Here is a 10,571-nt window from a genome sequence, read left to right as displayed (position 1 = left end):
AGGCTGAACCGGCTACATCCAAGTCCGGACCGGATTGGAGTTCCAGGTGGACAGAAGATGCGTGCTGTCCCCAACAAGTGGTAGAAGGTTACCACCAACTGCGGCCCTACAATCTGTGGCCCCTACTTCCTGTGGTCCCTGCATCCTCACTCTTTGAAGTCTCACTGCTTTTCACCAGCAGTGATCCACCCCTGCACCTGAAGAAGTCTCGCTGCCAGCGATGACCTTTTCCACCACATCACTACCGCTTGATGGCAATTTTCCTGCTTTTGCCTATTTCCTTAAACCATTTTGAAATATGGCTTTCCACAACAACCAGCGGAAACACCCTACAATGCCTACATGAGTGCATTGTCCTGAGTCTTGAGCCCACATGGACTGGGGCGCTCAGGGAATTTCCATTTCTTTCTATCAAAGAGGTGCTGAATGGAATCCTGCGCCTCCACCAAGCGATCATGTCCCTCATTGAGTTTGTTTTGCTCATGAAATCATCTCAATTCACTTGATGAACTAAAAAGTTTGGAAGCCCACAAACAACATTGGTAGCTCGCTTGAAAACTCTTTAAATGATATCCCTTGTAATGCTGCCTTTCTGACACAAACTTGGGAATTAACTATTGAGGTTTTCTTGTTTTAAGATTCACACTGGAAGTGATAAAATCTTGGTTGGTTTTGAACAAATAGATAGATAATGTTATTGAGATTTCACTGTAGCAATTGGTATTGTTCAGTGAAAGAAGGGTGTATGATTCATATCAAATTCACAGGTTAAATAGTTTTTGAATGCTTCCAAAAAGTGAGAAACAGACACATAGGGTGTCCGTAAAAATTGAAAGATTGTATGAGATGATGTTTTTGGGAGTAATCTGTGAGCATGAATTTAGTTAGAAGCCACAGTATTTAAAAAAAATAATAATAATTTGGGAAAAAAGAAATGAGAAAAAATCTAATTGTATAATCTACAAAGCAGGGGATTTGTAAAATTTTTGCATATTATAATTCTCACTTATAAGGCCGTTTATGAAATTGTGTTGAGGTTTGGGGAAATACATGTAGAAATACATAGACCCTATGATTAAAAACTCCAGAATGAGTTATTAGAATAATTCGCAATGTTTCCCATTAGAAAAACTACTAATACATAACTTAGAAAGTCTGGCATTTTAAAAATTAGTTGACATTTTACATTTAAAAACATTAGAAGCATTATTTTGGTTAAGAATTGAGAACTAATGTTAAATATAGTTGGTTTCATTTATGTAAGCGAAATAATGAAAGGGGCTTTGTGACATAGTTTTGTAGAAACTGGTCAGTTTAAAAATAAGATACATTTAAAAAATATAAATGAAAGGCTAATAACATTGAAATGTAAAATAAAGGATTACAAGGGGAAATGAATGAAATGTGAAATGATTGTTTTTATTTTTTTTGTTTAGAAAATTGATATTTTGGGTTTATTTCATGGATTACATACGATAGGAAAGTAAGTTTGGGCTTCAGCTCCTTTTTCGATTACAGAGTTTGTTTAAGGGTTTGTGGTGAGAAAATGGTGTGTAGAAGTTATGAAAATAACTGCAAACTGATTGATCATTTACCATATACCAGATTTTGAGACAAAAGGTTTGTTTTGAACTTCAACATTTTAAAGGTTGACCTCTGGTTTCAGAGGTCAAAGGAGGGATTGAAGACATATTCTAAATTACTTTCCTATAGGTGTATCCATTGATGAGTTGAATGTATGTCCTTTGTGTAATCAACTGTTAAACATTGATAATGTCATCTCTCATTCAGATCTTGAACATCCTGTGTTGTGTTTTACGACCGCTCTCTTCCTCACAGCAGGGGTTATGAAGTTTCAGGGCTCAGGGGCTCTGGCCAACTGTGTCTTAACTTTTATGGCCCTTGGTGACATGGCTTAAAGGTGACTGTGAAGATAACATATTGTATGTATTGGGGGAGGAAGGATAAAGCCACGGTAACAAATGTTGTGATTGTTTAGACAAGGATGTTCCCGACTTTTGAAGTATCAAGACACGGAATTTAGGGCCCTCGAACCTGGTTGGAGATAACAGGTGTGAAGGAGGTCAGGAGATTCTTTGTTTAGATTAGTGATCAGATCAAACAACATCTGTTGTTCATTATGGAGTCAGATTTGGGGAACTTAACTTATGATGGGAGTGTCTTGAGTGTCTTGGCTTTAAAAGACGAGACGATCTAAAGATTAAGTGCCACTCTCTGGGAGGACCTGGGTGAGCCAGGATGACTGACAGAGACTGGACCAAGCGCTGGAACTGTGGTATTTTTGAACAATCTGAACAATTTGAATAATTTGCATTTCTTTGTTTAACTATTGTATTTAAGGTCTTGTAAGGCCTACTTTGGTAATCATACTTTGTTATTAATAAATTGACTGTTTTAATTCTAAAATGTCCTCTTCCATTAGACAGGAAAGAGATTTGAGTTCCTTTAGTGTTCAATATATTATTTGTCCCTCATGTTGCAATTTTATACTCCATTGAAATGATTTATAACTAAATGATTATAATATGAATATATGTTGATAACAAATGCATGACGTCCAATGTGAAAATTATGCTCATTGAATTTAAAGAGAAACTGAGCTCTCTTTAATAATAGAAAAAAAACATCTAATAATAATAATAATAATACATTTTATTTGTATGGCGGCGCCTTTCAGGTCACCCAAGGTCACCTTACAAAACAGGAGTGACAGATCATAGCATCAATAAAAACAGAACAAACAAAGATCGAGATAAAAGTGCAGTGCAGAGTGTCTGGTTCATAGGGAATGTGCCAGTTTGAACAGGTGGGTTTTAAGTCGAGATGTGAATGTTGTGATGGAGTCTGACTGTCTTATGTGTGGTGGGAGGGAGTTCCAGAGTTTTGGTGCCGAGCAGCTGAAGGCTCGGGCACCCATCGTGCTGAGGCGTGACGTGGGGGTGATTAACAGTCCAGCAGAGGAGGAGCGGAGGGAACGGGAGGGAGTGTAGTCATGGAGAAGGTCGCGGAGGTAAGTGGGGGCTAGGTTGTGGAGAGCTTTGTAGGTGAGGAGAAGATTTTTGTAGTGTATGCGGTATTGAACCGGGAGCCAGTGGAGTTGGATGAGAACAGGGGTGATGTGGTCAGATGATTTGGTGCGGGTGATGATCCGGGCGGCTGAGTTCTGAATGATCTGCAGTCTGTTGATGAGTTTGGTGGGGAGTCCGGTGAGAAGGGCGTTGCAGTAGTCGATGCGTGATGTGACAAATGAGTGGACCAGGATTTCAGTGCTAGATTGGGTCAGTGATGGGCGGAGTCTGGAGATGTTGCGGAGGTGGAAGAATGCGGTCCGGGTGATGTTTTGAATATGGGGTGCAAATGAGAGGGTGTTGTCCAGTATGACGCCGAGGCTCTTGACTTGGTGGGAGAAGGGTACAGGGAATCCGTCGATGATGATGGGTGTGGCTGGGGTGTGTTGTGATTTGGCGAGGGTGGATTTGGAGCTGATGAGCAGGGCCTCGGTCTTGTTGCCGTTGAGTTTTAAAAAGTTCCTGCTCATCCAGCTCCGGATGTCTTCTAGGCAGGTGATGAGGGAGGTGGGAGGGATGGCCACGGTGGGTTTGGTGGAGATGTAGACCTGTGTGTCGTCAGCGTAACAGTGGAAATGGACCCCATGGTGACGGAGGAGTTTGCCCAGGGGGAGGAGGTAGATGGTGAACAGGAGTGGACCCAAGACTGACCCCTGGGGGACACCCAGTGAAACACCCGAACGCCCAGACTTGTGGTGGCTTAGTTGGACAAATTGTTGACGGTCGGTGAGGTAGGAAGTGAACCAGGAGAGTGCAGCACCGGTGATCCCAATGCCAGCCAGGCGGTCCAAGAGCAGACGGTGGGAGATGGTGTCGAATGCTGCGCTGAGGTCGAGGAGGATGAGAATGGTGAGCAATCCGGAGTCAGCTGCACGGAGGAGGTCGTTGGTGATTTTGACTAGGGCTGTTTCAGTGCTGTGTTTAGGACGGAAGCCGGATTGGAAGGGTTCGTGGAGATTGTTTGTGTCAAGGTGGGACTGTAATTGTGCGGCAACCACCCTTTCAAGGGTTTTGGAAATGAAGGGGAGGTTGGAGATGGGCCGGTAGTGGTTGAGGTCAGCAGGATCAGCACTGGGTTTTTTCAGGATTGGTGTGATGGCAGCCAGTTTTAGGGAGGGGGGTACGGTACCTGTAGTGAGGGAGGAGTTAATTATGTTGGTGATCATGGGGGAAATGAATGGAAGACATGCTTTGACAAGGGAGGTGGGAAGAGGGTCGAGCTGACAGGTAGTGGTTTTGGCCTTGCGGATGAGTTCTGAGACGGTCAGTTCTGTTACTGGGGTGAAGTCAGAGAGGGAGCTGATGGGAGGTTGGTCAGTGATCATCCAGGGTGGGTCGTCAGAGTGCGAGATGTGGCCAGTAGTTGGTGAATGGTGTTGATCTTGGAGCTGAAGAAGTCCAGGAAGGCAGTGCACTGATTGGCGGAAATTTCAGGAGGGAGGGTTTTAGGAGGCTGAAGTAAGTGGCTGATTGTTGAGAAAAGGTCTCTGCTGTTACCTGTACCGGTGTTGATGAGGTTGGAGTAGTATGAGGATTTGGCAGTGGTGAGGGCGTTCTTGTAGTGATGGAGGTGGTCCGAGTACATCTGGCGGTGTACAGTGAGTCCAGTCTTTTTGTAGAGTCGCTCCAGTCGACGGCCAGTGGCTTTGAGCTGGCGGAGCTCAGGGGTGAACCAGGGAGCAGTGTGGGTGAATGAGACTGAGCGGGTTTTCAGGGGGGCCAGGGTGGTGAGGGAGGAGGAGAGGCAGTTGTTGTAGTGAGTCACCAGGTCAGTCAGGGAGGATGCTGAGGGGGGGCTGGGGTAGGAGCTGATCAGGGAGGAGAGATCTGTGGTGTTGATATGTTTGATGTTCCTGAAGGAGATGGTCCGTTGTTCCTTGGCTTTGTGTAGTTGGGTGTAAATGTCAAAAAGTACGGCTTTGTGGTCGGAAATGGGGAAATCAATGACATCAAGGTTAGTGGGAGTGATGTCAGTGCAGCAGATTAAGTCCAGTATGTGACCTTTGTTATGGGTTGGGAGGTTGACATGTTGTGTGATGCCAAGACAGTCCAGGAGTGATGTGAAGTCGTTAGCAAGCGTACAGGATGGGTTGTCAATATGGATGTTGAAGTCACCAAGGAGAATAACAGTGGGGGACATTGCACATACAGATGTTAATAGTGATGAAAATTCATTGAGGAAAACGGCAGAGGGTTTTGGTGGTCTGTATATGGTGACAATGATAGTGGGTTTGGGGTCTGTGAGTTTTACAGCTAGACAATCAAAGGAGGAGTGATGGGGGACTGTGACAGCAGTGACTTTGATGTTTTCACGGTGGAGGAGAGCGAGGCCACCCCCCCTCCCAGTGGCACGGGGTTTACTAATAAAAGAGAAACCTGATGGGACAGCCTCATTAAGATGGGAGAAGTCGTTTGGTTGCTGCCAGGTCTCGGTGAGGCAGAGAATGTCTAGGCTCTGGTCAACAATAAAGTCAGCTATCAGCAGGGCCTTATTACTGAGGGATCTGGTGTTGAGTAGACAGAGTTTCAGACAGGTGAGTGGAGTGTAACAGGTTGCTTTGAGCACAGGGGACAGCACACTGTGATTGACAGGACTGACAGGGCGGGCTGTACGAGGAGGGGGGCGGGGCCCAGTGTACCAGAAAGAGCGGATGTTTGTGTTGCTGTTGTGAGTGACCTGAAAGTTCCGTCCAGAGCCTCGGTGGATGTATCTTGGTCGTTTCAGGATGTAGTGGTGGGATGCAAGCTCAGGTGGGGGGGTCCTTGAGAAGATCCGGAGACGTAACATCTCCGTTGCCGAGAAACGGAGCGGCAGAGATGCGCTCGTGAGAGCCGAGCAGCGCGAGCCAGAGGAACAGGTTGAAACTCCACATGATGAGAAGTCGGCGGCGACGTAATCCAGCGCTAGATGATGATCCAGGTGGTGATGGTGAAGCCACAGAACCAGCACAGCGGAGGCAGAGGAGTGGAGCGTGCTGGTTGTAGCTTGTAGCGGTAGCGGTAGCTTGTAGCGGTGTAGCAGGGAGGCGGCGTCCTCCGCGTTGACAGCAATCCGCGGGCGCAGGTAAACGTCCGGGAGAGCTGGCAAGGTGGCGGCGGACCGGTCCGAACTGGCGTGCTTCGTGGGGCACACCGGCGCGGGCTATCCAGCCACAGAGTGCGGAGAGGAGCCCTGTGTCGGCGGAGTTAGCTTCTGGCTAGCGAGTCAGGCAGTAGCAGCAGGCAGGCAGGCAGAGACTAAAACTGCTGTTTCAGTGTCGCAGAGTGGAAGATCGAGCGGACCGAATCAAGCAGATGGGTTCGAGGACCAAGATTCATAAAAGACTAAGCTTGATAAATCAATATGAAACGTCAAAATAGCGAAAATAACGAAGACCAGGGGAGGCGCGGCAGCAGCTTGCCAGCGGACCCTCCAACGGTTAAAACGGTTGGGTCTATTGGGTTCTACACACTCAACGAATATATGAAAAGTGACCACAGAATTGCTTTGTTTTTTTATATTATTATATTATATATATTCTGATCAGAGAAGGTTTCGCTAAACTTTAGGGTGATTATCAAAGCAGAGATTCTAGTGGAGGTTGACAAAACATCTCCTACACCTGTCAATGAGAACAACATGAAGAAGCTGATGAGATAAAATGATTATTATATAGATGAAAATGCATTACTATTCTTATCTATGTCTTTCTAATGAAAGTTTTACAGTGGGGAGGATGGGGATGATCAGCAGCTTTTATTTGCCATAAGTCTTATTAGAATATTGGCTTGTAAAATCCTAATGATATCCAGTGAAAGGATAAATAACCAGCTTGCTTTGTTTCTGCTGGAGATCTAAGCTGCCACTGTCCATAAATGGTGACTGTATTTTCCATTATGTATTTTGTGTTGCCTTCTCTTTTGAGGGTTTGAATGGTCCTCTACAAATCATATATTCTTTTGACATCATTTGCATTAGTAAATACTTCATTATCGGGATTATATAAAAAGGAGGTCAGTGACAGCCGGTTGAAGTCATTAGAGTCTGTTGAAGTTTGTATACTTTGCTTGTAGAACATCTAAACAGCAATATTTGTGTTCATGCAGCCACACACCTACGAAGCACCTTTTCGGAATCCTCCAGAATAATATATACGTAAGTCTGAAAATGCAAAGGTTTGTTTTCATAAATAGGATCCGGCTGACGTAATTTTTTGGTGGTTGGTTCCAGTTTTCTGATTCTGATCATTTCCTGTGCCGATCTAATTTGCCTGGATCCCAAGGGGCAGATATTTGAATCTGCAAAAGTCTGTGTTTTTAATTATTACAAACGCATCTAGATGATTTAATTGGATTGAAACATATATACCATCTGGATGAAATTATCCCCCAAAATGTTTTTATTTAAAGTTTTATGTACAACTTTACTTAAGTTAACACCAACCATGTGGTCATAATTAGAGTCAATTGTTAGGGTAAAGCTCCAATTTGTTATTTTATTATAGGTTTTTTGAAAAGATAAAGTGAATTCTAATTAAATACTGTGATGGATGGAGTTGTTGTCTTTTCACTGTTCATGCTGGAGACATCTTACACCTGCTCTTGCTCAAAACCTAAATGCCAGTGAAATATGAATGTCTGGCCTTTTGTCTCTGAAAGGACATTCATCTTAGGATCAATAGCTTCATAAACATGTTCTGTTAAAAACCTTTGAACTGAGCAAAAAGTATTTTTATATATAAGGAAGAACCACACTTTACTTATGGAGAGAACTTGTTTTCACTTTTGTCATTTTCTTGAGTTCTGTTCAATATTTTTCTAAGAAAGACCTTGTGTTTTTTTCTGTGTGTTTTTCTAACAGCCAAAAACTATTGACTGTTCATTTTCACACCTACTTATCCTACTGATTTGTTCGTTCTTTTTAATCTCAATTCAACTCATAATTTCATCGAAAGAATTGTGTTGTAAAGATTCAGCTGTACTTTTTCAGGTGTTATGTTTAAACCAAAAGAAAATAAGACATTCCTTCTCTAAGAGTCACTTAAGTCCATTCCACCGGAGGAGCATTTTCAAATATTTATAACAGATATGAGCAGATCAGAGTAGTCAGTCATTTAATGACTGCTCACACTTTTATTATGCGGCTTTCATCCGTTGAATTCCAGTCTGGAATAAGAATCGTGACATTGAAAGGTCTGGTAAAAAAGTAGTCCTCCCTGTGTCTGATTCAGAAGAAGAAAAAATAGATTGATGCATACTGATATATTCTGAGGGGTTTTGTTTTATCCTAGCAGCAGTATTGTTTGTGATATCCCTGAATAAGATATCCTGTTGATGGCATCAGAACCCATTTACCGAGCTGATGAAGCATCGTGAAGCGTTGTCCTAATTTCCGGGGCCAATTAAAGGTACTCTTGTTTTATAATCATAGGCTTTGAGTTACTATTTTCACAAAACCCCAAGAACACTATTTCTGAAAATGATAAAACTGCTTTATGAGGTTTCCTGTCTGATATTTCAATTGTATCAATAGCAGAGTTCATCCAGTGTTCAATGATACAAAAGGAGTTTGAAGAGCGATAGAAAAACAAGAAAGAAACAAAATAGGAATGTAAAAATGAAGAATACAAAGGTAAACAGGTAGAAATGGAGACATTCTACATTAGAGCTGAAAGAGAAAGTTGTGTCTCAACTGTCTGCTGAGGTTGTTTAACTGGGTTGTCCAGGGTTGAGAGCTTTTTATTGATTGACCTGCTCTGCACCACTGGCTCAAAAACCTCCGTCCTGTCATCAGGGAGCCAGATGAAGATGGACGTAAAAGGAAATATCGCCACAGTTAGTGGAAGAAGCAAAGCATGCTTTAAAATATATCATGAATGCTAAATGATTTATATCATAGACTCTGATTTCATAGTTTAAGAATAAAGTCAAACATTTTAAAAGGTTTTTTAGAAAAAGCCTGTGAGCTACTCTCACAAGTCCCTGAGGGCACCCTGCTCTACAGTACGGAGGAAAGAGGAACACCAGCAGAGGATTGTCTAGAGTTGCCCAACAATCTTTAAGGTTTATGCATGTGAACATAATTGCTCTACAATACCAGTCTTTTTTTTTCAAATACAGGTTGGGCAGGTTGGCGGGTTGGGATGTTCTTCCAGAGTCCATAGTAATCTCTCAACCGGCCCCATGTGATTCCCTTGTCACCGATACCCTTTTGAAAGTGAAGCTGCCAAAGAACAGATGAAAGAAAATTACATTAAGCATTCAATATTCACATTTTCCCCTGGTCACCTACCACCTTTTTCCTCCTTTCGCTTTCATCATCTCACCTCCATTTTCTGTTTCACCTTCTTTTTTTTCCCCAAAGCAGCCGAGGTTGTGGGTCCTTACATGCCAAATTGATGTAGTGTGAAATAACCAGTGGTTGTGTTCAGGCAAATCTCTGGACGAATACAAATGAAGGTGAATGCTCTTGCTGCATCAAGGCTATTAGGGCAAATCTGAAGTTCATTGTTGATCATTTATTAACACTTCTTTCATAATGCCTTGTCTTTCATCACTTCCATACATGAGAAGTCATTATGTATACAGCCAGTGTGCTGTGTTGTACTGATGAACTGATGAGGCTACATTAAGCTAACCAACCCATCACTACCAGTCATTTGTAGTTGCCATAGTAATTAATAATTAATAAGTTTGCGTTAAAGCAGGGGTCCCCAACCTTTTTTTGATTTAATAATGTCATATAGCCTAATAATTTTACTACAGAGACAAAAGCATCTGTTTTTAAAATAGAACATCTTAAAGATAGTAATAATAAATTATAGAAATTATTTTTGTGCAGCCCGGCAACAGTTGCCTCATGGTACCAGTCCCCAGACCGGGGGTTGGGGGACCTCTATGTTAAACGATAAGAGGAAAGTGTTGAACAGCAGCTGATAATGTGCTCTTTATCTTTTCATGCTAAGAAAAACAAGATTACACCCAGATTGATTGACTAAAACACTTTCATAAAAAAATGTGATTAACAGCATTTACATTTTACTATTAAACTTTGTTTAGACACAGACATGAACTGGACAAACATGGCACCAAATTCATAGACAGCTGACTCTGGTCTCCAGGTTTAGGAAATCATATATATTTTAACAATTGCAATAGCTTAGAAATTATAAACCCTTATGTTATCTCTGGGTCAAGGTGATCCAAAGGCCCCGAAAACAAATGCATTTGTGGTATCCCTTGTGTTGTCTCTGGCTCAAGTTGAACAACATCCACCGCTGCACATATATTTCTCGATGCTCGGGTCACCTTGACCCAGCGAGAACACAAGGGTTAAGAAGTGGGTACAAGTTGGGTTTCTCCAGTGGTGGTTTGACCACAGCATATTTGAAACAATTAGAGAATACACTGTCTAAAAGAAAGTTGTTAGTATTAGTATTGTATTGTAATGTATTCAAAATTTCCTTCAGAATGTGTAGGAATGAAAGATGATTCTGATTGAGA

The 10,571-nt window shown here is 42.4% G+C and overlaps 1 pseudogene; it reads right to left on the bottom strand.

Annotated features, from left to right (window-relative positions):
* Positions 1-2,787: 2,787 nt before the first annotated feature.
* LOC148063239 (uncharacterized) lies at positions 2,788-5,282 on the bottom strand (annotated as a pseudogene).
* Between the last annotated feature and the right edge of the window lie 5,289 nt (positions 5,283-10,571).

The sequence above is a fragment of the Callionymus lyra genome, chromosome 16 (genome assembly GCF_982586985.1).
Source record: "Callionymus lyra chromosome 16, fCalLyr1.hap1.1, whole genome shotgun sequence".
NCBI lineage: Eukaryota > Metazoa > Chordata > Actinopteri > Syngnathiformes > Callionymidae > Callionymus > Callionymus lyra.
The sequence above is the reverse complement of the archived record's forward strand: the minus strand, read 5'-3'. Positions and strand labels throughout refer to the sequence as shown.